Source organism: Chiloscyllium punctatum, chromosome 1 (assembly GCF_047496795.1).
Source record: "Chiloscyllium punctatum isolate Juve2018m chromosome 1, sChiPun1.3, whole genome shotgun sequence".
NCBI classification, from domain to species: domain Eukaryota; kingdom Metazoa; phylum Chordata; class Chondrichthyes; order Orectolobiformes; family Hemiscylliidae; genus Chiloscyllium; species Chiloscyllium punctatum.
Genome location: NC_092739.1, coordinates 158,860,144 through 158,881,729, shown reverse-complemented (window position 1 = coordinate 158,881,729; position 21,586 = coordinate 158,860,144).

Here is a 21,586-nt window from a genome sequence, read left to right as displayed (position 1 = left end):
GTTATTGATGGGTCAGTGGTGACAGTGGAGATAGATTCTCCTGGTTATTGACTGGTCAGTGGTGACAGTCGTGTTGGGTTCTCCTGATTATTTATGGGTCAGTGGTGACAGTGGAGTTGGAGACTCCTGGTTATTGACAGATCAGTGGTGACAGTGGAGTTGGTGAGTCCTGGTTATTAATGGGTCAGTGTTAACAGTGGAGTCGGGACTCCTGTTAATTGACGAGGAAGTGGTAAGAGTGGAGTTCGAGACTCCTGGTTATTGACAGGTCAGTGGTGACAGTGGAGTTGGGATTTCCTGGTTATTGATGGATCAGTGGTGACAGTGGAGTTGAGGTCTGCTGGTTATTGACGGGTCAGTGGTGACAGTAGATTTGGAGACTACTGGTTCTAGATGGGTCAGTGGTGACAGTGGAGTTGGGGACTGCTGCTGCTTATTGATGGGTCAGTGGTGACAGTGGATCTGGGGACTGCTGGTTATTGACGAGTCAGTGGTGACAGTTGAGCTGGGGTTTCCTTGTCATTGCCAGGTCAGTGGGAACAGTGGACTTCAGGACTGCTGGTTATCAATGGGTCAGTGGTGACAGTGGAGTTGGTACCACCTGGTTATTTGCAGGTCAGTGGTGACAGTGGAGTTGGAGACTGCTGCTGGTTGTTGATGTGTCAATGGTGACAGTGGAGTTGGGGTCTCCTGTTTATTGATGTGTCAGTGGTGACAGTGGAGTTGTAGACTGGTGATTATTGATGGGTCAGTGGTGATAGTGGAGTTGGGGACTCCTGGTTATTGACGGGTCAGTGGTGACAGTGGAGTTAGGGACTGCTGCTGCTTATTGATGGGTCAGTGGTGACTGTGGATCTGGGGACTGCTGGTTATTGACGAGTCAGTGGTGACAGTTGAGCTGGGGTTTCCTTGTCATTGCCAGGTCAGTGGGAACAGTGGACTTCAGGACTGCTGGTTATCAATGGGTCAGTGGTGACAGTGGAGTTGGTACGACCTGGTTATTTACAGGTCAGTGTGACAGTGGAGTTGGAGACTGCTGCTGGTTATTGATGTGTCAATGGTGACAGTGGAGTTGGGGTCTCCTGGTTATTGATGTGTCAGTGGTGACAGTGGAGTTGGTGTCTCCTGATTATTATGTGTCAGTGGTGACAGTGGAGATGGGGTCTCCTGATTATTGATGGGTCAGTGGTGACAGTGGAGATGGGGTCTCCTGGTTATTGATGGGTCAGTGGTGACAGTGGAGATGGGGACTCCAGATTATCAACGGGCCAGTGGTGACATTGGAGTTGGGGTCTCCTGGCTATTGATGGGTCAGTATTGACAGTGGAGTTGGGGTCTCCTTGTTATTGATGGGCCAGGGATAACAGTGGAGATTGGGTCTCCTGATTATTGATGGGTCAGTGGTGACAGTGGAGTTGGGGTCTCCTTGTTATTGATGGGTCAGTGGTGACAGTGGAGTTGGAGAGTCTTGGTTATTAATTGGTCAGTGGTAACAGTGGAGTCGGGGTCTCCTGGTAATTGACGATGCAGTGGTGAGAGTGGAGTTGGAGACTCTTGGTTATTGACGGGTCAGTGGTGACAGTGGAGTTGGGGTCTCCTGGTTATGGATGGATCAGTGGCGTCAGTGGAGTTGAGGCCTGCTGGTTATTGATGGGTCAGTGGTGACAGTGGTTTTTGGGACTCCCGGTTATTGACGGGTCAGTGGTGACAGTGGAGTTGGGGTCTCCTGGTTATTGATGGGTCAGTGGTGACAGTGGAGTCGGGGACTGCTGGTTATTGACGGCTCAGTGGTGACAGTGGAGTTGGAGACTCCTGGTTATTGACAGATCAGTGGTGACAGTGGAGTTGGTGAGTCCTGGTTATTAATGGGTCAGTGTTAACAGTGGAGTCGGGACTCCTGGTAATTGACGAGGAAGTGATAAGAGTGGAGTTGGAGACTCCTGGTTATTGACAGGTCAGTGGTGACAGTGGAGTTGGGATTTCCTGGTAATTGATGGATCAGTGGTGACAGTGGATTTGAGGTCTGCTGGTTATTGACGGGTCAGTGGTGACAGTAGATTTGGAGACTGCTGGTTCTAGATGGGTCAGTGGTGACAGTGGAGTTGGGGACTGCTGCTGCTTATTGACGGGTCAGTGGTGACAGTGGATCTGGGGACTGCTGGTTATTGACGAGTCAGTGGTGACAGTGGAGTTGGGGTCTCCTGGTTATTGACGGGTCAGTGGTGACAGTGGAGTTGGGGACTGCTGCTGCTTATTGATGGGTCAGTGGTGACTGTGGATCTGGGGACTGCTGGTTATTGACGAGTCAGTGGTGACAGTTGAGCTGGGGTTTCCTTGTCATTGCCAGGTCAGTGGGAACAGTGGACTTCAGGACTGCTGGTTATCAATGGGTCAGTGGTGACAGTGGAGTTGGGATCCCTGGTTATTTATGGGTCAGTGGTGACAGTGGAGTTGGAGACTGCTGCTGGTTATTGATGTGTCAATGGTGACAGTGGAGTTGGGGTCTCCTGGTTATTGATGTGTCAGTGGTGACAGTGGAGTCGTAGACTGGTGATTATTGATGGGTCAGTGGTGATAGTGGAGTTGGGGATTCCTGGTTGTTGACGGGTCGGTCGTGACAGTGGAGTTGGGGACTGCTGGTTCTAGATGGGTCAGTGGTGACAGTGGAGTTGGGGTCTCCTGGTTATTGACTGGTCAGTGGTGACAGTGGAGTTGGGGACTCCTGGTTATTGACGGGTCAGTGGTGACAGTGGAGATGGGGTCGCCTGGTTATTAAGTGGTCAGTGGTGACAGTGGAGATGGGGTCTCCTGGTTATTGACGGGTCAGTGGTGACAGTGGAGATGGGGTCTCCTGGTTATTGAGTGGTCAGTGGTAATAATGGAGCTGGGGACTGCTGGTTGCTGGGCGAATATGGATTCAGCACGGTACTTGGTGACAGTGAAGTGGCCCCAGCGACAAAAAGATGTTGCCCAAATGTGGCGACTTCTACAATGGTGGGTCTAGAGGAGATGGCAGCAAGTTGGTGAAGCCAGGATGGCAATGGTTTGGTGAGCTGACTCAGGACCCAAGGCTGAGGTGGGGCAGAATGAACTTAGATTTTCTTTCAATTACCTCTTTTTATCCTTAAAGTATTGAAAATGCCATCGGACTGGGAAGACTGTTGAAACTTTCTGCTGTATTTTACTGTACTATTCACTGTCAAATGTAAATGAAAATACATTATTCAAATCCAAATTTTTCAGCACTTTGTGGGGCGGCATGGTGGCTCAGTGGTTAGCACTGCTGCCTGACAGTACCAGGGACTGAGTTTGATTCCAACCTCGGGTGGTTGTCTGTGTAGAGTTTGCACATTCTCCCCGTGTCTCCATGGATTGTTTTCTGGGTGCTCCTGTTGACTCCTGTTGTCCAAAGATGTGAGGTAGGTGAATTGGCCAAGCTAAATAGCCCATAGTGTTCAGGGATGTGTAGGTAAATTAGTCAGGTGTAAATATAGGGTAGGGGAATTCGTCTGGGTGGGTTACTCTTTGGGGAGTCAGTGTGGACTTGTTGGGCTGAAGGGCCTGTTACCTCACTCTAGGGATTCTAAATTCTAAGCACACAAGCAGTGAAACTGAAACTGGTCCACAGTTTTGTATGGTAGCCTTTCAAGTGTTCGTCCAAATACTTCTGAACTGATTCCGGGGTTTCTGATTCTACCATTCTCTTCAGCAGGGATTTCCCGATATCCAGGATCCACTGGGTATATTTCTTTTCCCAATTCCCCTCTAAATCCTTTGCTCCTTACCTGAAAATTATGCCTCCTGTTTATTGACTGCTCTACTAAGTAGGAAGGTTTCTCCCCAGCTACCCTGTCTCTACCCCTCAGATACACTCCAATCAGATCCCCCTCCAACATATAACCTCCACCTACACTTCCAACTGCCTTAGGAAAGCAACCAACACAATCAAAGACCCCGTCCACCTCTTCTATCGGGCAGAAGATACAAAAGTTTCAAAACAAGTACCAACAGATTTAAGAACAGCTTCTTCCTGCTGGTAGCAGACTTGTGAATGGACCTCTCATACATTAGAATTGATCTTTCTCTGCACCTTCTCTGAACACTATAGCTGTAACACTATATCCTGCGTTCTGTTCTGTTACCCTGACGTACGTATGTAAGCTATGACTTGTCTTGTTAGGTTGGAAAACAAATCAAAACAAACCCTCAGCCTCAAAGAAGAATATATTTGCCTTAGTGGTAGGGAAATGAAGACCCACTATATTGATCTCTGGGATGTGTGGGGTGTCAGAGTTGAGAGTGCGTTGCTGGAAAAGCACAGCAGATCAGGCAGCATCCGAGGAGCAGGAAAATCAACATTTCGGACATAAGCCCTTCATCAGAAATGAAGCCCATTTTACAGTCAAATACAATGAAACACTTAAACTATCAAAATGTTACCAGATTACAGTGATAAATGAAAGTTTTTCACTGTGTTTCATCGTATTTGACTGTAAAGTGGGCTTCATTCCTGATGAAGGGCTTATGCCCGAAATGTTGATTCTCCTGCTCCTCGGATGCTGCCTGACCTGCTGTGCTTTTCCAGCGCCGCACTCTCAACTCTGATCTCCAGCATCTGCCGACCTCACTGTCTCCCTGTATGGAGATTGAGGACAATACGCCCTGGAGTTGAGAAGAATGGAAGGTAATCTCATCGAAACACTTTCCGAAGGAGCTTGACAGTGTGGTCACTGAGAGGTCGATTCCACGAGACAGGGAGTGTAGAACACAATGGGGTTTTTGGGGGGGGCCGTAAAGGGTTGACCAGTTAATACTGAGATGAGGAGAAATGTCTTCACTCAGAGGCTGTTGGACCTTTGCCCTGGAGAGTTTTGCTCAGTTAATGATGGTATTCAAGGGTGACGTGAGAGAAAAAGCCCTTACTCAGCGAATAGTTAGCGTCTGGAAGGCTCCTCCCTGGAAATGAACTGGAGGCAGGTTCAGTTGAGGCATTCAAGAGGGGCACTGGATAGAAATTCTGTGCAAGGATATGGAAAGTGGACAAGAGATTGGCACTAGGCGACAGGGGTGTTGCAGTCACAATGGACTGAATGGCCTCCCTCTGTGCTGCAACAATTCTGTGATTTGAAAGTAGTGGCCAGCAGTGTTCTGCCAACAGCTTGCGGAGAGATACTGCTTTGTTCTGAACCTCCCTAATCAATTCTCCACCTCCCCCAACAACGAGTGGTCCCTGCGATCTCAGGACGTCTTTTAAATTAATTCTAGAATGTTTCGCGCTCGACTGCTAAGTGATAATTTGCACATGCCTTGTGTTGTTTGTGGTTTTTTTTGTCGTTTGTCGCTCTCACTTTCTCCGTATGAATTATCGCTTCAGCTGATGCTCAGCTTGTGGAGAGTGAGCAGTCATTAACCCGTTCACTATGCCTCACAATAAGACTGCACTTGGTCACAGTGGCAGCTGGAGATGAAAGAAAATAGGAACCTGCATTTCTTTAGCGCCATTCACAAGCCTCGAGCATCCCAAAGGGCCTTGGACGCATTGAAGTCCTGTGCAGAGTCATGGAGTCAACAGAGCCTGAGACCCAGTTTGTCCATGCTGATCAGGTTTCCTAAACTAAATTACTCCCATTTTCCTGTGTTTGGCCCACTTCCCTCTGAACTGTTCTTATTCATGTTGCTTTCCATATACCTTTTAAATATTGAAACTGTACCGCCATCTATTACTTCCTCTAGCAGTTCATTCCCTACACGCATCACCCTCTGTGTGAAAATACTGGTTCCCAGGTCTCTTTTAAATCTCTTTAAACCTATGCCCTCTAGTTTTGGACTCCCCTAGGGAAAAGACCATGACTGGTCATCTTATCTATGCCCCTCATGATTTTATTAACCTCTTTAAGGTAACCCCCTCAGCCTCCTACATGCTCAAGGAGAAAAAGTCCCAGCCCATCCAGCCTCTCCTTATAAATCAAACCCTCCAGTCCCAGTAAATTCCTTGTAAATCTTTTCTGCACCCTCTCCGATTTAATAATATCCTTCCAATAGTATGGTGATCAGAACTGTATGCAGTACTCCAAAAGTGGCCTCACCATTGTCCTGTACAGCCATAACATGATGTACAAACTCTGAGATTCAATGATCTGACCAATAAAGGCAAGCATGCTAAATATCTTCTTAACCACCCTGTCCATCTGTGACTCCACTTTCAAGGAACTGTTATACCTGAATCCCAAGTCCTTCAGTTCTACAACGCAGGGCCCTACCATTAAATGTGTTAATCCTGCCCTGTTTTGTGTTATCAAAATGCAACATCCCTTTGCACTTATCAAACTCAAATTCCATCTGCCACTTGTCAGCATGTCGGCCCAGCTGGCCAAGATCCTGTTGTACTCTGACATAATCTTCTTTAATGTTCACTACTTACTAACCATGCTCCCTGTATTCTCACCCAAATTGGTTATGTAAGTGGCAAACAAGAGTGGACCCAACACCGATCCCTGTGGAACACTGCTGGTCATAGGCCTCCAGTCTGAAAAGGTACCCTTTCCCTTGTTGGAAGTGTTTTGTGATGTGAGAAATATGGAAGCCAATTTGAGTACAGAAAGATTCCTTAGACACAAAACCGTGATGGTGACCAAATGGTCTGTTTTCAGTAATATTAGGTGAGTGATAAAATACTGGGAAACTTTTCCAAACCATGGAAGTAATTTCTTTACGTCATCCTTGTGAGAGGAGGATGGATCGTTTTAATCTTCTTGAACACTTAGCTTATTAGGTACACTACAGAAATTACATTTGCATAGTGCCTTTTCTGTCATCGTGACGTCCCAAATCACTCCACTGTCAAGGAAGTATTTTTGTAGTCTGCTTTCTGAAAGTAATCTCACAAGCCACTCTGCTCTTTCTCAAGAGCAATTAGGAATGGAAAATAAATGTAGGCCTTGGCACTGATGCCCAGTTTCCATGATTGAACTTTTAACTGTTATAACAAAGAAAATATAGAAGGGTGAGCCTGAATATGCTGGGGTTACTTTGAGCATTGCAAGCTGAGGGGCGACCTTATAGAAAGTTATAAAGTCATGAAGGGCATAGATAGGGTGAGTAGCCAAGGTCTTTTTCCCGAGGTAGGGGAATCCAAGATTAGAGGGCATAGGTTTAAGGTGAGGGGGAAAGACTTAAAAGGGATCTAAGAGATAACATTTTCACACAGAGGGTGGCACATGCATGGAGCGAGCTTCCAGGGAAAGTGGTGAGGCTGGCACAATCACAACATCTAAAAGTAGTCATGATATAGAGGTGCTGGTGTTGGATTGGGGTGGACAAAGTCAGAAGTTACACAACACTAGGTTATAGTCCACTGCACTATACACTCTCACACTCACTCTCACACAAGCACACATGGGGCGGCACAGTAGCTCAGTGATTAGCACTGCTGCCTCACAGCACCAGGGACCCAGGTTCAATTCCAGCCTCGGGCGACTGTCTGTGTAGAATTTGCACATTCGCCCCGTGTCTGTGTGGGTTTCCTCCAGCTGCTCCGGTTTCCTCTCACAGTCCAAAGATGTGCGAGCCAGGTGAATTGGCATTCTAAATTGCTGATCGTGACAGGTGCATTAGTAGGGCGTAGGTGAATGGTCTGGGTGGGTTACTCTTCAGAGGGTCGGTGTGGACTTGTTGGGCTGAAGGGCCTGTTTCCGCACTGTAGGGAATCTAATCTAATACATACACACTCACAGAGACTGTCTCCCACACATCCCCCTCCCATGCTCAAACTCACAGGCATAAACTCTGCCACACACTCTCTCCTTTTCTCCCGCACGCACACACACGCACACACTCTCTCTCTCTCCCTCACGCACAAAGACACATACATAAGTCTATGGGGTGAGTTTGCAGTTGCAGATTTGTATGTGCAGATACATCCTATTTGTTCTAAAAGCACACAAACTTTAGGCAGTCAGTCTATGTAGCATTTTATCAATCCCTACTTTGGAAAGAGAACCAGTCTGACTTAAGGTTGCTATACAGACAGACTCTAACCTCACATCTTTAATGCATTGTCTGAGCATTTTTTTAAATAAAACCTTAAGTTATCTTGGGAATGTGACTTGAAAGAAGTTCTGGGATTTGCATATTAATGAATAGAAACCTGCATTCCCATTCGAAGTGATTAAAGACTTAACAACAATCTAGATTTGTTCAATACTTTGCATGAGTTGCATGACACTTTGACCCCAGTCCAACACCAGCACCTCCACATCTTGCACTTACATTTGTGTGTGTGACTTGACACCTCAACTTCTTGACTCTGAATTCAGTGTGACTGAGCCAGGGCCTACATGTTTAACCTGACAACACTGGGTCTCCCTGTGTGAAAACACAAGTAATTATTTATATAAAACAAAGCATGCTGGAGATCTGAAACACACAAAAATAGAAATTACTGGAGAAACTCAGCAGGTCTGACAGCACCTATGGTGAGAAAACAGAGTTGTTGTTTTGAGTCTAGTGGCGCTTCTTCAGATTTGAAACATTGACGTCCTGTTTTCTTTCCATCAAAGCTGCCCAGTAATAACTTGGCTTCTACAGCAGATGGTGCCCTCACAGAGTCTCTGCTTCCTGTTGACGATAACCATTGAGAGACTGGGCCACAGAGGATGGCCAATAAATAATGGCATAGACAGCAAAGTCCACATCCCGCGAATGAATATGCAAAAGTGGCTTTGCTGACAAAAATACGTCCCCTCCCCCCCACACTCCCCTCATCCTTCCTCTTTTCCAAGGAAGCAAATGGTCAGTTTTCATTGTTACCGAAGTCCTGGGTCCTGGTTCTAACAGGAATGCCTCAATTTTTTGTTAAGCAGAGGTATTAAGGGATATGGGCTAAAGTCAGGTATATAGAGTTAGGCCATTGTGCAGCCCTATACTAAAGACATCAAAGGGTACGGAGAGAAGGCAGAAATATGGAATTGAGACAGATAATCAGTCATGATCTGATTGAATGGTGGAACAGGCTTGAGGGGTTGAATGGCCTACTCCTGTTCCTACATTCCCAGATGAGAGCCAGGTTGGGTTGGATGGAAGGATCCACCGTGGCGACACTGTCAGACATGATCAGTACTGTTTCATCTTCCAGGTCTTCTTGCAGTGGGAGTGACAAGGAAACCAAGCCGTCAGGAATGATGAATGGATATGGACTTCCACACTGTGGGGTCTGGCTGCAGGAGGACCTTGAATGAAGGATTTCTGGGGCACATGAAGCGAGAATAGAGCTTGGGGGAAGGGTGGTGGGGAGACGGAGTTGATGAGTGTGTGGGACCAGAGCTGATTGTTTTAGTGTGATGCATGTTATATAAGGGTTGGAAAGGGAAGGTGTTTGAGCCTCCCACCTGTCAGGTTAGTTAAAATAATGACAAGCGAGAATATGGGAAGAGCCCAACAGCCATTTTTACCATTCCCCATGTTATGGTAAATTTGGTAGTAGCATAGAAACCTAGAAACTGGGAGCAGGAGTAGGCCATTCAGCCCCTCAAGCCTGTTCCACCATTCAATCAAATTGTGACTGATTGTCTCAATTTCTGCTTTCTCTCCATACCCCTTGATGTCTTTAATATAGGGTAGCACAATGGCTCAGTGGTTAACACTGCTGCCTCACAGCATCAGAGACCCGGGTTCATTTTCATCCTCCGTAGACTGTCTGTGAGGAGTCTGCAAATTCCTCCGGGTGCTCCAGTTTCCTTCCACAGTCCAAAGCTGTGCAGGTTAGGTAGATTGGCCATTGGAAATGTGGGGTTGTAGGGATGTGGCGGGTCTGGGTGGAATGCAGTTTCGAGGGTCGGTGTGGACTTGATTGGCCAAATGGTCTGCTTTCAGACTGTAGGGATTCAATCATCTCTTTCTTGAGTACACTCAGTGACTCGGCCTCCACAGCCTTTTATGTTAGAGAATCCACAGGGTAACCACCTTCTGAGTGAAGAACTATTTCCTCATCTCAGTGAGGCCTACCCTGTTTCCTGAGACTGTGTCTCCTAATTCTGGACTCCCCACCCAGAGGAAACATCCTCCCTGCATTCTTGTCGATCAGCCCTGTTAGAAGTTGATACCTTATAATTTTGTCCCCTCTTATCCTTCGAAACCCTTGTGAATGTAGGCCCCATTGGAGCAATGTCTCCCAATGGGACAGTCCTGCCATCCCCAGTATCTGTCTCGTATATATTCACTGTATCCCTCTATGGCAAGTGTATCCTTTCTTAGATGGAGAGACCACAACTGCACATGAAACTCCAGGAGCAGTCTCACCAAGGCCCTGTATAGCTGCAGTAATGCCTACTTCTGAACTCACGTTCTCCTGCATGATTTTATTTGGATGGAGCAAGGGAATAAGAGGGGATTTGTGCGTCACTCAAGCAATATCTTGACTGCACAGTGAAAGGGTTAAGCTCCCAGTGGTGAGGTGCTGAACTCTTGTGTTGCTATTAACACCGTGACAGTTTTGCAGGCAGAGGGAGTAATTAACCTTTCTTGATTAAAGCAATTATTTCTAGCATATTATTCGTCGATCTAAACAACACAGAGTGAGAGAGAGAGAGAGAGAGAAAAGAGAGAGGGAGAGACAGCCCGAATGGTGGTGATTGAGTTGGCAGAGCGATGAGATTGTATAGTCAGCTTCTGACACCAATAACCCCATTAGTGGTTTTCACAGTTTCAGAGTTTTGCTGACATAACAATCCCACAATTCTCTGGGTGCCTGAGGAGGCCAAATCTCGGCAGATCTTCAGTCTACCTCAGAAAGGCTGTCTTTTCTCTCCACGCCTTGTGAATTAAGGGGAACTGCGATCAAGCTTTCTCTTAGTTACGCAACAAGGATTATTTTTAGACCTTTATTTGGGAGCTGGTATGATCGTAGCTTTCAAGTTTTGAATTGTGTAGCTTTTCCTGGCAGGGAAGCAGCCCAAATACATTGATGTGCCTCCTCCCACTCTGTGGTTATGGCTGTTGATCGGAGCTTGTTGTGTGTCACATTTCCTACGTATCGCAGTGACGACATTTCAATAGCCATTGGGGTGTCAGTGTTGTAAGGAGACGTTCAATTTGTCCTGTGCAGCTCTCGCTCCATCACTATAGCCGTGCAAATGTCTCCATAGAACATAGAACAGGCCCTTCAGCCCTCGATGTTGCACTCACCTGTAGAACCAATCCAAAGCTTATCTAACCTACATTATTCCATTTTCCTCCATATGCCTATCCAGTGACCATTTAAATGCCCTTAAAGTTGGTGAGTCTGCTACTGTTGCAAGCAGTGCATTCCACATCCGTACAACTCTCTGAGTAAAGAAACTACCTCTGACATCTGTCCTATATCTATCTCCCCTCAGTTTAAAGCTATGCTCCCTTGTGCTAGCCATCACCATCCGAGGAAAAAGGCTCTCACTGTCCACCCTATCTAACCCACTAATTATCTTATAGGTCTCAATTAAGTCACCTCTCAACTTCCTTCTAATGAGAACAGCCTCAAGTCTTTCAACCTTTCCTCCTTAGACCTTCCCTCCATAACAGGCAACAATCTAGTTAATCTTCTACATCCTTCCTACAACGCGGTGACCAGACATGTACACAAATGTGGCCGCACCAGAGTTTTGTACAGCTGCAGCATGATCTCATGGCTCCGAAACTCAATCCCTCCACCAATAAAAGCCAACACACCGTTTGCCTTCTTAACAACACTATCAACCTGGGTGGCAACTTTCAAGATCTATGTACCTGTACACCACAATCTCTCTGCTCATCTACAATGCCAAGAATCTTACCATTAGACCAGTACTCTGCATTCCTGTTGCTCCTTCCAAAGTGAATTAACTCACTCTTCTGCATTAAACTCCATTTGCCACCTCTCAGCCCATGTCTGCAGCTTATCTATATCCATCTGTAACCTATAACATCCTTCATCATTATCCACAACTCTACTGACCTTAGCGTCATCTGCAAATTTAATAATAGGATAGTATCTATGCCCTCTGCCAGGTCATTTATAAAAATGACAAACAACAATGAACTCAAAGCAGATCCTTGCAGTATACTACTGGTAACTGAACTCCAGGATGAATATTTCCCATCAGTCACCATCTTTTGACTTCTTTTAGCTAGTCAATTTCTGATCCAAACCACTAAATCACCCTCAATCTCACGCCTCCATAATTTTTGCAATAGCCTACCATGGGGAACCTTATCAAATACCTTACTGAAATCCATAAACACCACATCAACGACTTTACCCTCATCCACCTGTTTGGTCACCTTCTCAAAGAACTCAATAAGGTTTCTGAGTCATGACCTACTCTTCACAAAACCATGTTGACTATCCCTAATCAACTTATTCTTCTCTAGATGATTATAATCCTATCCCTTACAACCCTTTCCAACACTTTACCCACAACCGAAGTAAGGCTCACAGGTCTATAATTTCCAGGATTGTCTCTACTCCCTTTCTTGAACAAAGAACACTTTGTTCACATCCAATTTGAATGCTTATTGAACTCCCTCTTGGATTTTCTTCCACTGGCTCAGATGGTGGCCACGCGGCCCAGTATGACTGCGTCAGCTCTTAGGAAAAGACATTCAGTCCGTCCTACTCACCTCTTCTTTCCTAGATCAATTTGTGCATCTTTTCAGTTTCTGTGTGAAAGTTAGATTGGCTTCCATCTCCCATTTTCAGAGGAAGTATCCATTCTTCATTTAGCTTGCTGCCATTAAACCATATAAAATGCCGGAAGAAGAGCCATCGGACTTGAAACATTAACTCTGTTTCTCTCCCTATACATGCACAAACCCATTTGACATTTAAGAAGCATTTAGATGTGTACTTGTGCCTGCATACTAACACTTTGCAATGCATCATATGGGTAGCATGGTGGCTCAGTGGTCCCCCAGTCCTGCCTCAGAGCATAAGAGACCTAATGACTGTGTGGACTTTGTATGTTCTCTTGCTGTCTCTGTAGGTTTCTTCCCATTGTCCAAAGAGGTGCAGCTTAAGTGGACTGGCCATGCTAAGTTGCCTCATAGTGTTCAGGGATGTCAGATGAGGTGGTTTAGCCATGAGTAGTGCAGGATTATCGGGACAAGGGTGTCTGGGTAAGACGCCTTTCAGAGGGTTGGCACGGATTCAATGGGCCAAATGGCCTTCTTCCAAACTGTAGGGATTCTATGACAGCCAGATCCCTCTAGCATCTCAGAACTGAATATGCTCCTACCATTTAATTATCAAATCAACGTGTTCCCACAAATGGGAATGAAATAAACAGCTTCATCTGTTGTGAAAATGACTGATGGATACAGCATGGACAGGACATCTGAGTGAGCTACCTTGCTCTTTTTTAACAATGACCACTGGATCCTTTATGGTTACCTTGGAGGCAAGACAGGAACTTTGGTTCAATTTGTTTTTGGGATGTGGCTCCCAATCACCCAGAAATATAGATGCTGCTAGGTTTGATGGCAATTGTCACTTTGACGATGTTGGGTTTGCCTTTGATCTCATGGAAGCCAAGGGGATGGAGGTCCCCAGGAGTAGATGCTGTACCAGAGTCATATTCAAAGGAACACCCACTTAAGTGGGTGTTCAAAACCCACTTCAAGGAGCCTAACCCAGGAGCCCTATAAAAGGCCCTGATACACCAATATCGATTGATCATTGAAATGGACCAGCCATATAAAGACAGTTATAATGCAACACACCAAGGTTCCTTCAACAGCATCTTCCTGAGAAGGAGAGGTCAACAAATGCTTGGGAGCATCATCATGTACAGTTTCCCCTCCAAACTGTACACCATCCTGACTTGGAAATACATCATTGATGTTGGGTCAAACTCACTCCCTCAGCACTATGGGTGTCCCTCCCCCACATGGACTGCTTTTTCTCAGCCAATACAGAAATACAATGGGTTGAGTGACTCCTTCTACTTTTAATCATCTTACGTTTCTATAATTTACTCACATCTTTGTTTATCCCACAGTTCCCTAACTCAGTAGAAGGGAAAATTGAAAATTCTATTCAACTCATTCTGATAAAGTGTCACTGGACTCGAAACATAAATTCTGTTTTGTCTCCTTCGATGCTACCAGACCTGCTGAGTTTCTCCAGCGATTTCTGTTCTTGGGTGGTTCCGATTTCCAGCATCTGGTGTTCTTTATGTTATGATGTCTTAAAGTATAAGACCAGGGAGTACCTCTGGTTGTCAATAAAATCCGAAGATGGTTGTTCAGTTTGTCACTGGATTAAAACACTGGAGCTCCCTCCTTAACATCATTGCGAATATACACAGTTCTTCCATTTTTCATTGAAGGATTAACCTCCTCCCTCCACCTTCTATTAGCTAGTGAGCATTAGCATTCAGGTCAGGAACTAGATTCAATCAATTCTAGTGTTAACTGGACAGTGGGAGCAATTGATGCAAATAGCTATATTTAAAGCCCCCTCCTTTCTAACATTAAATCTGCAAGGTTGGAATCTTGTTCTACATCCTTTCCACCAGCTCTAAGTTATTATTTAACGTGCAGCACTCATGGTGTGACATTTGAAATATTTATTTCTCAGCTGGCTCTTGTTGAGTAAACAATCAGTGGGCATAGAGTCCTCAAACTTGGCAAGAGTCTTTGCACACCAGGTTTGCCAGCAGGGGTGCTGTAATTCAATCAGGACTCGGCAAATAACTGGAAGCTGATTAATTGCAAGAAACACTCAGTCTTCCCGTTCCCCCCACATTCCCCCACCCGCCATCAGCCTCCCATACCACCCCTCCGAAGGCAGTGAAATTGACAACGTCTCTGACAAAGAATCCGAGCACTCACCAGATTGACACTGGGGCCTAAAGGATTAAATTGTGAGGGCATTTCATTGATCAGACTCTTTAGTGTAGGTTCAAAGTGGATCTCACTGAGGTATTTTGCAGGATCCTCACAGTGTGGAAGGAGGCCATTCAGCCCATTGACTCCACAGTGACCCTCCAAAGAGCATTCCACCCAGACACAATCCCCTACTCTATAACCATGAATTTCCCATAGCTAATCCAACTAACCGGCACATCTTTGGACTGTGGGAGGAAACCAGCAGAAACCCATGCAGACGCGGGGAGAATGGAAGAATCCACACGGACAGTCGCCTGAGGCTGAAAACAAAATCAGGTCCCTGGCACAGTGAGGCAGCAGTGCTAGCCATTGAGCCACCGTGCCGCCAATCAGAGATTAGGTAACAAATGTTACTGATGCCCACACTATGCAATAATGAAATAAAACAACTAAAAGTGGAACAACAAGAAGCTATTTCACTTTTTCTTCCTGACCCTCTGTGTGTTTTCTGACATCTGTTCTTAAAACCAACTCTGAGTCCAAACACTTTACCTTGTTTAGGCTATTCAGCCTCAGGATATTTCACAGAATCTCAGAATTATCATGATGTGGAAGGAAGCCATTCAAACCATCGTGGCTGCACTAGTTCTATCCCCTAGTGGTAACCTCCAGCCTTTTCCCCATATCCCTGCATACTATCCAAATAACCATCTCACGTTCTTTTGAATGCCTCCATTGAACCCACCTCTACCACAGTCTCTGGATTCATTTAAGAAAGAATTGGATAGAGCTCTTAAAGATAGTGGAGTCAAGGGTTATGGAGATAAGGCTGGAACAGGATACTGATTGGGAATGATCAGCCATGATCATATTGAATGGCGGTGCAGGCTCAAAGGGCTGAATGGCCTACTCCTGCATCTATTGTCTATTGTCTGTTGTCTATTTCCAAGCAGCGCATTCCAGATGCCAAATTCTCGCTAAGTGAAAAAAGGTTATTATTCGTTCACTTGAAATTTGTGCCCTGTCATCCTTGTCCTCTTTACAGATGGTAATAAGTTTTCCCTGTCTACTATACCTAGCCCGCTCATGATTTTGAAAACCTCAATCAAATTTCCTCTCAGCCAACTTGTCTCAAAAGAGATAATGCCATCTCCTTCAATCTATCCTTCTAACTGAAGGTTCTCATTCTCAAAACTGTACTTGTAAATTGCTTCTGCACTCTCTCCAATGCATTCTCATCTTTCCTATAATCTGGCGCCCAGAACTGCAGTCATGTACCAGTTGAATTGTGTTGTTGGGAAGGCAGCAGTGATTATCTGCTCACCCCTAGCTGTGTGAAGAGTTTGGTGATGTGTCTTTGAGCATTGCTATAGTCACTCAATACAACTGAGTGCCCTGTTTGCTGAATTTATTTGGCAGGGATGAGTCAGATACGCAGCCATAGACTGGGAACAGAAAAAGCCTGGAAACGATCAGGAGATGAGGCAGCATTGGAAAGAGACAAATAGTTTTAATGACTCAGCTCAATAAATTTCTAACTAGATAAATTTTGATATGGAAAGGATTCTAAGCAAATAGACACTTAGGGGAGTAGAGGACGAAACTCAGCAACAAGTAGAGTGAAGGCAGGAGGGATTTAACTGCATTAGAATTAGAATTGGAGTTAATTTTATTGTCACATAGTACACAGAACAGTACAGCACAGGAACAGGCCCTTAGGCCCACAGTACAGTGCTGAACACGACGCCAAATTAAACTAGCCCCTTCTGCCTGCCCTTGGTCCATATCCCTCCATTTCTAACATATTCATGTGTCTATTTAAAAGTCCCTTAAGTGCTCTTACTGCCACCACCAGCACTCCAGCAGTAAGTTCCAGACCCCTATCTCTCTCTGTGTAAAAACTTGACCCTCACATCTCCTTTGAACTTTCCCCCTCTCACCTTCCCCCTAGTTTTAGATATTTCAACTCTGGGAAAAAGATTCTGACTCTCAATCAATCTATGCATCGCGTAATTTTGGAGACTTTTATCAAGTCTCCCCTCAGACTCCGCCGCTGCAGAGAAAACAAGCTGAGATTTTCTAGCCTCTTCTTATAGTCCATACACTCTCATCAAGGCAGCAGCGTGTTAAGCCTCTTCTGCACCCTCTACAAAGACTCTATATCATTGCTATAAGTACTCTAAGTACAGCCTAACCAAAGCCTTGTAAAGCTGAAACATAACATCCTGACTCAATTCCCCTAACAATAAAGTAAAGCATGCCTCATGGCATCTCTACCACCTTATCTACCTGCGAGGCCACTTTCAGGGCGCTATGACCTTGAACCCTGACATCCCATTGGGAGTCTGTACTGAGGCTGGGAGTCTGTACTGAGGCTGGGAGTTCACCCTGATGCTGGGAGACTGCACTGAGGCTGGGAGTCTGCACTGAGGGTGGGAGTCTGTACTGAGGCTGGGAGTTCACCCCGATGCTGGGAGACTGCACTGAGGGTGGGAGCCTGTACTGTGGTTGGGAGCCTGTACTGAAGCTGGGAGTCTGTATTGAGGCTGGGAGTCTGTGCTGAGGCTAGGAATCTGTACTGAGGCTGGGAGTTGGCAATGAGGCTGGCAGTTCATCCAGAGACCGGGAATCTGTACTGAGGCTGGGAGATTGTACTGAGGCCTGGAGTCTGCACTGAGGCTGGGAATCTTTACTGAGGATGGGAGACTGTACTGAGGCTGGAAGTCTGTACTGAAGATGGGAATCTGTGCTGACGCTGGGACTCTATATTGAGGATGCACGACTGTCCTGAGGCTGGGTGTCCGCGCTGAGACTGGGAGACTGTACTGTGTCCGGGAGTCTGTATTGAGGCTGGGAGTCTGTGCTGAGGCTGGAATCTGAACTGAGGCTGGGAATCTGTACTGAGGCTGTGAGTCTGGACTGAGGCTGGGAGATTGAACTGAGGCTGGGAGACTGCACTGAGGCTGGGAGACTGTGCTGAGGCTAGAAGTCTGTACTGATGTGGGGAGGCTGTACTGAGGCGGGGAGTCTGTACTGAGGCTGGGAGACTGCACAGAGGCTGGGAGTCTGCACTGAGGCTGGGACTCTGTGCTGAGGCTGGGAGACTGGACTGAGACTGGGAGACGATGCTGAGGCTGGGAGACTGTGCTGATGCTGAGAGAATGTACAGAGGCTGGGAGTCTACACTGTGGCTGGAAGCCTGTACTGAAGCTGGGAGACTGTGCTGAGGCTGGGAGTCAATACTGAGGCTGGGAGACTGTAAATAGACAGGGAGTCTGTACTGAGGCTGCGAGACTGTGCGGAGGCTGGGAGACTATACAGAGGCTGGGAGTCTGCGCTGAGGCTGGGAGTCTGTACTGAGGCAGGGACTCTGTACTGAGGCTGGGAGACAGCACTGAGGCTGGGAGACTGCACTGAGGCTGGGAGTCTGTGCTGAGGCTGGGAGACTGCACTGTGGCTGGGAGCCTGTACTGAGGCTGGGAGTCTGTGCTGAGGCTGGGAGTCTGTGCTGAGGCTGTGAGTCTGTATTGAGGCTGGGAGACTGAACTGAGGCTGGGAGACTGTACTGAGGCTGGGAGACAGCACTGAGGCTGGGAGTCTGTACTGAGGCGGGCAGTCTGTACTGAGGCGGGCAGTCTGTACTGAGGCTGGGAGACTGCACTGAGGCTGGGAGTCTGTGCTGAGGCTGGGAGTTTGTACTGAGGCTGGGAGACTGTACTGAGGCTGGGAGACTGTACTGAGGCTGGGAGACTGTACTGAGGCTGGGAGTCTGTGCTGAGGCTGGGAGTCTGTACTGAGACTGGGAGACTAGGCTGAGGCTGGGAGCATGTGCTGAGGTGGGGAGTCTGTACTGAGGCTGGGAGTTGGCAATGAGGCTGGCAGTTCATCCTGAGACCATAATCTTTAAAGAGGCTGGGAGACTGTGCAGAGGCTGGGAGACTGTACTGAGGCTGGGAGACTGTACTGAGGCTGGGAGCATGTCCTGAGGCTGGAAGTCTGTGCTGAGGTGGGGAGACTATGCTGAGGCTGGGAGTCTGAACTGAGGTTGGAAGTCTGTACTGAGGCTGAGAGTGTATACTGAGGCTGGATGACTGTACTGAGGCTGAGGGTCTGTGCTGAGGCTGGGAGTCTGTACTGAGGCTGGGAGTCTGTGCTGAGGCTGTGAGTCGGTACTGAGGTTGGGAGACTGAACTGAGGCTGGGAGACTGTACTGAGGCTGGGAGTCTGTACTGAAGCTGGTAGTCTGTACTGAGGCTGGGAGACTGAACTGAGGCTAGGAGACTGTACTGAGGCTGGGAGTCTGTACTGAGGCGGGGCGTGTGTACTGAGACGTGGAGACTATGATAAGGCTGGGAGTCTGCACTGAGGCTGGGAGTCTGTGCTGCGACTGGGAGACTGTGCTGCGGCTGGAAGACTGTGCTGAGGCTGGAAGACTGTGCTGAGGCTGGAAGACTGTGCTGAGGCTGTGAGACTGTACTGAGGCTGGGAGTCTGTGCTGAGGCTGGGAGACTGTATTGAGGCTGGGAGTCTGAATTGAGGCTGGAAGTCCGTACTGAGGCTGGGAGACTGTATTGAGGCTGGGAGTCTGAATTGAGGCAGGAAGTCCGTACTGAGGCTGGGAGTTGGCAATGAGGCTGGCAGTTCATCCTGTGACCGTAATCTTTAAATGGTTGGGAGACTGTTCTGAGGCTGGGAGACTGTGCTGAGGCTGGGAGACTGTTCTGAGGCTGGGAGACTGTACTGAGGTTGGGCGACTGTGCTGAGGCTGGGAGACTGTACTGAGGCTGGGAGACTGTACTGAGGCTGGGAGACTGTGCTGAGGCTGGAATCTGAACTGAGGCTGGGAATCTGTACTGAGGCTGTGAGTCTGGACTGAGGCTGGGAGATTGAACTGAGGCTGGGAGACTGCACTGAGGCTGGGAGACTGTGCTGAGGCTAGAAGTCTGTACTGATGTGGGGAGGCTGTACTGAGGCGGGGAGTCTGTACTGAGGCTGGGAGACTGCACAGAGGCTGGGAGTCTGCACTGAGGCTGGGACTCTGTGCTGAGGCTGGGAGACTGGACTGAGACTGGGAGACGATGCTGAGGCTGGGAGACTGTGCTGATGCTGAGAGAATGTACAGAGGCTGGGAGTCTACACTGTGGCTGGAAGCCTGTGCTGAAGCTGGGAGACTGTGCTGAGGCTGGGAGTCAATACTGAGGCTGGGAGACTGTAAATAGACAGGGAGTCTGTACTGAGGCTGCGAGACTGTGCGGAGGCTGGGAGACTATACAGAGGCTGGGAGTCTGCGCTGAGGCTGGGAGTCTGTACTGAGGCAGGGACTCTGTACTGAGGCTGGGAGACAGCACTGAGGCTGGGAGACTGCACTGAGGCTGGGAGTCTGTGCTGAGGCTGGGAGACTGCACTGTGGCTGGGAGCCTGTACTGAGGCTGGGAGTCTGTGCTGAGGCTGGGAGTCTGTGCTGAGGCTGTGAGTCTGTATTGAGGCTGGGAGACTGAACTGAGGCTGGGAGACTGTACTGAGGCTGGGAGACAGCACTGAGGCTGGGAGTCTGTACTGAGGCGGGCAGTCTGTACTGAGGCGGGCAGTCTGTACTGAGGCTGGGAGACTGCACTGAGGCTGGGAGTCTGTGCTGAGGCTGGGAGTTTGTACTGAGGCTGGGAGACTGTACTGAGGCTGGGAGACTGTACTGAGGCTGGGAGACTGTACTGAGGCTGGGAGTCTGTGCTGAGGCTGGGAGTCTGTACTGAGACTGGGAGACTAGGCTGAGGCTGGGAGCATGTGCTGAGGTGGGGAGTCTGTACTGAGGCTGGGAGTTGGCAATGAGGCTGGCAGTTCATCCTGAGACCATAATCTTTAAAGAGGCTGGGAGACTGTGCAGAGGCTGGGAGACTGTACTGAGGCTGGGAGACTGTACTGAGGCTGGGAGTCTGTGCTGAGGCTGGGAGTCTGTGCTGAGGTGGGGAGACTATGCTGAGGCTGGGAGTCTGAACTGAGGTTGGAAGTCTGTACTGAGGCTGAGAGTGTATACTGAGGCTGGATGACTGTACTGAGGCTGAGGGTCTGTGCTGAGGCTGGGAGTCTGTACTGAGGCTGGGAGTCTGTGCTGAGGCTGTGAGTCGGTACTGAGGTTGGGAGACTGAACTGAGGCTGGGAGACTGAACTGAAGGTGGGAGCATGTGCTGAGGCTGGGAATCTGTACTGAGGCGGAGAGTCTGTACTGAGACTTGGAGACTATGCTAAGGCTGGGAGACGGCACTGAGGCTACGAGTCTGTACTGCGACTGTGAGACTGTACTGAGGCTTGGAGTCTGTGGTGAGGCTGTGAGTCGGTACTGAGGTTGGGAGACTGAACTGAGGCTGGGAGACTGTACTGAGGCTGGGAGTCTGTACTGAAGCTGGTAGTCTGTACTGAGGCTGGGAGACTGAACTGAGGCTAGGAGACTGTACTGAGGCTGGGAGTCTGTACTGAGGCGGGGCGTGTGTACTGAGACGTGGAGACTATGATAAGGCTGGGAGTCTGCACTGAGGCTGGGAGTCTGTGCTGCGACTGGGAGACTGTGCTGCGGCTGGAAGACTGTGCTGAGGCTGGGAGACTGTATTGAGGCTGGGAGTCTGAATTGAGGCTGGAAGGCCGTACTGAGGCTGGGAGACTGTATTGAGGCTGGGAGTCTGAATTGAGGCAGGAAGTCCGTACTGAGGCTGGGAGTTGGCAATGAGGCTGGCAGTTCATCCTGTGACCGTAATCT